Here is a 6629-nt window from a genome sequence, read left to right on the forward strand (position 1 = left end):
AAAGATGAGGAATAAGCTAATTAAGTTGCTTTGACGACATTAATAAAAATAATCCTCAGAACAAAATAGTTTTAAGAGCTGCTCATCTGAATTATTCAGTTACATGGGAATAAAAATTTATCTTAGTTTTTTGGTGATCTTTAATCATGTGTAGCCTAGCTGAAGATGAACTTGGAGTGTGAGTACTCATCTATGAGGGAAGCAAAACACCCCTGAATGGTTTTCAAGTTCAACCTTCAGACTTTTTAATGCAGCTTGTTATACTTTACATGATCAAAGGAAGGTTGAACTTCTATGTCTAGTCACTTTACTTTACACTGAGTGACCACTATCCAACTGTTAATTTCCTGGCAATGCTGTGATAAAACATTCTATCCTATATTCACTGCCCACATCAGGGAAAAACATATTTTTTCAGATATTATTGTCATCTTCTGCAAATTTCCAGTGAATTTTGCTGTTGGAGGCATACTTTTATGGGCTTATCAACATAGTTTTTATATAGCTGGAATCGTTAAATCTTAAAAAATAGAGAATAAATTATTCCTAAGCCAGCAATAACAATGTGTAATTTTCAAAAGATACAATTTATATTAATATTATAAAAAGCTATAATTTATATTGGCACCAAATATTTTGCTAACTGTATATATTAACATTTGTATGAAGCTATATATATGCATATATTAAAACAGTATTTCTAATGTATGTGTATATGTGCTTGGGTATACATATTTGAGCATGTGTGTGTACATATGAAAGCATGCACGTGTATGTGTGTGCCTATAAAATGCAGCTAACAAATGAGAAAAAACAGTTTGAGGTGTGGGCATAGCGGTTCATGCCTGTAATTCCTGCACTTTGGGAAGCTAAGGCGGGAGGATCGCTTGAGGTTAGGAGTTTGAGACAACCTACGCGACATTGCATGACTCTATCCACAAAAAAAGTTTTTTAAAGAAATTACATGCACATAGTGGTACAAGACTGTAGTCCCAGCTACTTGGGGCGTTTAGAAGGGAAGATTGCTTGAGTCTAGGAGTTGAAGGCTGCACTGAACTATGATTGCACCACTGCAATGCAGCCTGGGTGACAGAGTGAGATCCCATATTAAATAATAATAATAGTAATAATAATAATAATGAGAAAATTAAGATTCTATATTGTGTTTCATTGAAAAAATTAAAAAAACAAAAGTATGAAGTAGTCATGTTTAAGAAAATCCTCTATCTTTAATATAATTGTAAATCCCACGTACATGCTATCAGATTCCTTACAGATTTCCCTGTGGAACTTAGAGAACAAATTCTCTCACATAATAAAGACTAGCGCCTTCTAAAACACTGTGTAGATTTTGTTGCATTATTTAAAATGCTAAAATCTACATGTTGCTGGATTTACAACCTGAGGCCAAACACAATCCAATTTCTATTAAGCAGACCCATCCTTGTAAGATTTGAAAACCTCTGGGAAAACAATTGCATTTGGAGTTCTTGCTTCTGCTGACTGACTTGGTTAGGAGTGAGTTCAGTTTTTCTGCAACAATTACGGTGCATATTATTATAATTGCCTTGTTTGTAGATATCGAGTGGCAGAACAGAGAGTGAAGTGCGGCATTCATTTGAATCTGCCTATGGATTTGAGTGTGTGTGTCCCCCTAGATTTGTATGTTGGAACATAATCTTCAAGGTATTAGGAGGTGGGCAATTTGGGAGGTAATGATGTCATCAAGGTGAAGCTCTTGTGAATGGGATTAGTGCCTTATTAAAAAATACCCCTGAGGCCAGGTGCAGTGGCTCAAACCTATAATCCCAGCACTTTGGGAGGCTGAGGTGGGTGGATCACAAGGTCAGGAGTTCAAGGCCAGCCTAGCCAAGCTGGTGAAACCTCATCTTTACTAAAAATACAAAAATGAGCCGGTTGAGGTCATGGGCACCTGTAATCCCAGCTACTCGGAAGGCGGAGGCAGGAGAACTGCTTGAAGGTGGGAGGTGGAGGTTTCAGTGAGCCAAGATTACACCACTGCACTCTAGCCTGGGCAACAGAGCAAGACTCGGTCTCAAAAAAATAATAATAAATAATAAATAAATAAATAATAAAAAACACCCCCAAGAGCTCCCTTGCCCCTTTCACCATGTGAGGATACAGTGGGAAGGCACTATCTATGAACTAGGAAGTGGCTCCTCGGCAGATACTGAATTTACCATGCCTTAATATTGAATTTCTGGCCATCAGAACTGTGAGCAATGAATGTCTGTTGTTTATAAACCATACAGTTTATGGTGTTTTTGTTATAGCAGCCTGAAGGGACTGACATGCAGGGTCCGTCTATGTCAACTAGAGGACATACCTCTCAGAATTCCAGCTTTTCAAAACCATAGCAAAGGAAAAAAAGATCCATAAAATTTAGTGATTCTAGAAAATTTTCTGAGAATCTTATCTGGAAAGTCAGCATAAAGCCTGTTTCTTCATTTGTCCCACTAAATGTATACATCATTACAATCACTTTAGGATTAGAGTGGATCTGTTGTCTTTAGCTGAAACAAGAACAGAAAACAGTCTTCTGAAGATGAATGCAAAGATCAAAACTTGTCCAAAAGAGTGCCAGCGGTTCCAGAAGTTGTAGTAATGAAGACAGTAAGGTGAATACACAGGGATTAAATATTGATGGCTCAAATGGGAGTGATTAGTACTAACATTAGCAAGCACTAAAGCTTTTTGTATGAGAGAAATGCAATGACCAAATAGTGGAGAAAAGAGAGATTATTTGTCAAGTAGTGCCAGGATACTAGGAAAAAGCACAATTTCACATCTCAAAAATTCACTTCCAGAGACATCTTAAGAAAAGATCTTGTGCCTTCCCATTTATTTGCTGGTATAGTCTCACAATGATATGACCAGTTATACTCACAGAAAAAAATAATATTGGACCATTGTAAATTGACATGAAGTAACTACTATTTTCATCTCTTCTGCATGGACTAGTTGTTGCTTTTGGGAGAAAAAGAAAAGCAAATGAAAAAGATACATCTGGCACAAAATAAAACCTTAAAATATTTAGAAACAGAATGTAGAATAGATTGATGATATCAAGTTAAATTTATATATTATAAATATACATTTAATATATATTTATATATAAATGTGTACATAGAAATATATATTATGCATACACACACACACACACACACACACACACACACACACACACATATATTTTTTAAGAGACGGGCTCTGGCTCTGTTGCCCAGACTGGAGTGCAGTAGCCAAGTCACAGCTCACTGCAGCCTCTACCTCATGGGCTGAAGTGAGCCTCCTGCCTCAGCCTCCCGAGTTGCTGGGACTACAGGCATAAGCCATCATGCCCAGCCAAATATTTCATAAAGAATAAAAATAAATATAAAATAAGTAAAGAAAATGATTAAGTTTTCACATTAAAACTTTAAATTCTATTTATTAACAGCTGATATTTGCAACAAAGATTCAGGCTTCCATATGTCCCAGTTTGTTCAGAAATAATAGTATATCCTTTCACTTTCAAGTATGTTCTTTTGGGATATAAATAGTTTGACTAGCCTAGACATAAACATCAAAGGATAAATATCTGAAATACATTAAACACTTCAAAACTGTATTTTAAAGAACGATAAAATAGTATTTGAGTTTCAATGCTACATTTCAAAGACAATAAAATATTTATGACCAGTAAAAAAAAATAATCAACCTCACTTGTAACTTGAAAAATAAAAACTAAACTGTAAAACCTTACCATTTTACATCTGTGAGATTGCACATATTTAGAAATCTGACGATAGGCATGAAATCTCTCTTGAAGACAGCAGAAGCTCACATACTGTGAGTCAGAGTGTGTTTTGCTGTGATGTCTTTGTAGAACAACTTGGTTTTATCTGAAAAGTATACATCCTAAACCCATTCTTTTGCCTTCTGGCTATGTTTCCTAAAGAGACATGTAGAATTATGTTCTTATCAACATTGTTGATGATAGCTGTGAAATGGTTAGAACTCACCTGATAACCACCTGAGAGGTTCTTCCTGCCCCTTGCATAAAGACCATGAATTTGTAGTAGAGAAAGAGTTTAATAGACACAAGTCTTCCCATGCCACGTGGGAGATGGAGTACTATGAAATCATCTCATTCAAAGTTCCTAGGTTAGGATTTTTCAAGGGCAGTTTGGGGAAATGGATGGGGGTGGCTAGGTAACAAGTGCTTGCTGCTGATTGGTTGGGGTGGAGATGAAATCATAGGGGATTGAAGCTGTCCTCTTGTTGGGCCAAATTACTTCTGGGTGGGGCCACAGAAGTGGGGTTGTTGGTCCATGTAGAGCCATGGGTGTACGGCATGCAGAAAACCTGGAAAGATATATCAAAAGACCAATCTACAGTAGTGTTTAATTTGCAGGAGTAATTGGGTAAGTTGCATATCTTCCAACCTCTGGAATAATGGCTGACAATCCTTTATGTCTGCAGGACTCAAGTTCCTCTCCACTCCCCAGGCTGATGGCCTCCTATCAGTTTTACAAAAGTGGGTTTGGGGCAAGGCCTATTATCCTTTAAACTGTAGCCTAAATATCTTCCAAAGTTAATTTGGCCCAATAGCCCAGGAATAATTAAGGGAAAGTCAGCATGGGGATTGGGTTAGCTTAGCTTACTGTTATAATTTTCTCACTGATAACAACTTTTGCAAAGGCAGGTACAATGCACATGTTAGTAGGTGGGACATTAACAATGAATAAACTGTGTGTAAATAGGGGAACCTATGATATGCTGTCATCCTAAAAGTAAACTTGCAGTATAGCAATACAATAAAGAGAAATGAAGCATAACTCCATCTATAAGTCTGCATTTGTCTCATAGACAAAGCTTATGGAGAAAATCAAGTTCTACAGGAGGGTATGTAATGTGACCCCAGTCATATGCTGTTAAAACCACTGAAAAATTATGCAATGAATGTACATCTGTGGAGCACAATTGTGTACAAATTGAGGGAATGGTAGGTACATAATTCTGTGGCATGTTGTATGTGGGCTGAAAGTATTTTGCTATGGCTGATCTAACAAATTGCCACAAACTGGATGTCTTATAACAACAAAAATTTATTATCTTACAGTTCTGAAAGTCCAGAGTCCTCAGTGAATGTCGCTGGACTGAAACCAAGGTGTTGGAAGAACTGGGTTCTCTCTGTAAGGGAGAATCTGTTTCCTTGCATGTTCCAGCTTTTAGAAGTTGCTGCCCTTCCTCTTCCCATGGTGACTTCTAATGTCATCAAAGGCATCAACATTGGGTTGATTCTCCCTCTGACACCTTTTTACAATTTTAAGGATCATATGGAACCCACCTAGGTAATTCAGGATAATTTCTTTAAGTTTAGCCTATCAACTTACATCCGCAACTATAATTCCCTTCATCATGGGATATAACATATACTCAAGTTCCAGATAAAATGATGTAGACATCTTTGGGGACCATTTTTCTGCCTAAGATGGTGCACTAGTCTGTTCTCATGCTGCTAATAAAGACATACCTGAGGCTTGGTAATTTATAAAGGACAGAGGTTTAATGGACTTAGAGTTCAGCATGACTGCTGAGACCTCACAATCATGGTGGAAAGCAAGGGAGAATCAAAGGCACGTCTTATATGGTGCCAGGCAAGAGAGTGTGTGTAGGGGAACTGCCGTTTAAAAAACCATCAGATCTCATGAGACTTTTTCACTATCATGAGAACAGCATGGGAAACACCCACCTCCATGATTCAATTACCTCCCATTGGATTCCTCCCAATATGTGTGAGAATTGTGGGAGCTACAATTCAAGATGAGATTTGGGTGGGGACATGGTGAAACCATATCAGACACGAACTGTAATGAGAGGTACTCTTGATCACAGGCTTTGTCATAACAAATTATATTTCCTTGATCTTATAAATATTTGATAAAGTATTTTTAAAAATAAAGAAAATAATATATATTTTTTAAATTTCTATTTATGGCAAGGTAGAGAGATCACTATTTATAGTAGTAATAGGAAGTTTATTTTCAATAAAATATACAAGAAATAACTCTAATGTCAACGAGATTATTGTTTACTTGGATGTAGTATAGGTGGTGGTGGTAGTGGTGGTGGTGGTGGTGGTGTGTGTGTGGTGTTTGCTCTGGAAGCTTAAGAATTTTCTTCTTTATTCCTGATTTAATGAAATGTCACAAAATTATACCCAACTGGATTGATTTCCTTCTTTTTTTGAACTTTCTTTTTTTTTGAAAAATTGGGGACTTAATTTTTAATTTTTATTTTTTTAATATATATTTTATTGCATTTTAGGTTCTGGGGTACATGTGAAGAACATGCAAGATTGTTGCATAGGTACATACATGGCAATGTGGTTTGCTGCCTTCCTCCCCATCACCTATATCTGGCATTTTTCCCCATGCTATCTCTCCCCAACACCCCACACCACACTGTTCCTCCCCTACTTCCCTCCAACAGACCCCAGTGTGTGATGTTCCCCTCCCTGTGTCCATGTGTTCTCATTGTTCAACACCCGCCTATGAGTGAGAACATTCGGTGTTTGATTTTCTGTTCTTGTGTCAGTTTGCTGAGAATGATGGTTTCCCGGT

The 6629-nt window shown here is 37.2% G+C and overlaps 1 non-coding gene across 1 annotated transcript; it reads left to right on the top strand.

Moving 5' to 3' along the window:
- The first annotated feature begins 2854 nt into the window (after positions 1-2854).
- Positions 2855-2988, top strand: LOC120366693 (small nucleolar RNA SNORA20). Its single transcript, XR_005581273.1, has one exon. It is a non-coding gene; the product is annotated as a small nucleolar RNA SNORA20 (small nucleolar RNA).
- Positions 2989-6629: the final 3641 nt, after the last annotated feature.

This window comes from Saimiri boliviensis, chromosome X (genome assembly GCF_048565385.1).
Source record: "Saimiri boliviensis isolate mSaiBol1 chromosome X, mSaiBol1.pri, whole genome shotgun sequence".
Lineage (NCBI taxonomy): Eukaryota > Metazoa > Chordata > Mammalia > Primates > Cebidae > Saimiri > Saimiri boliviensis.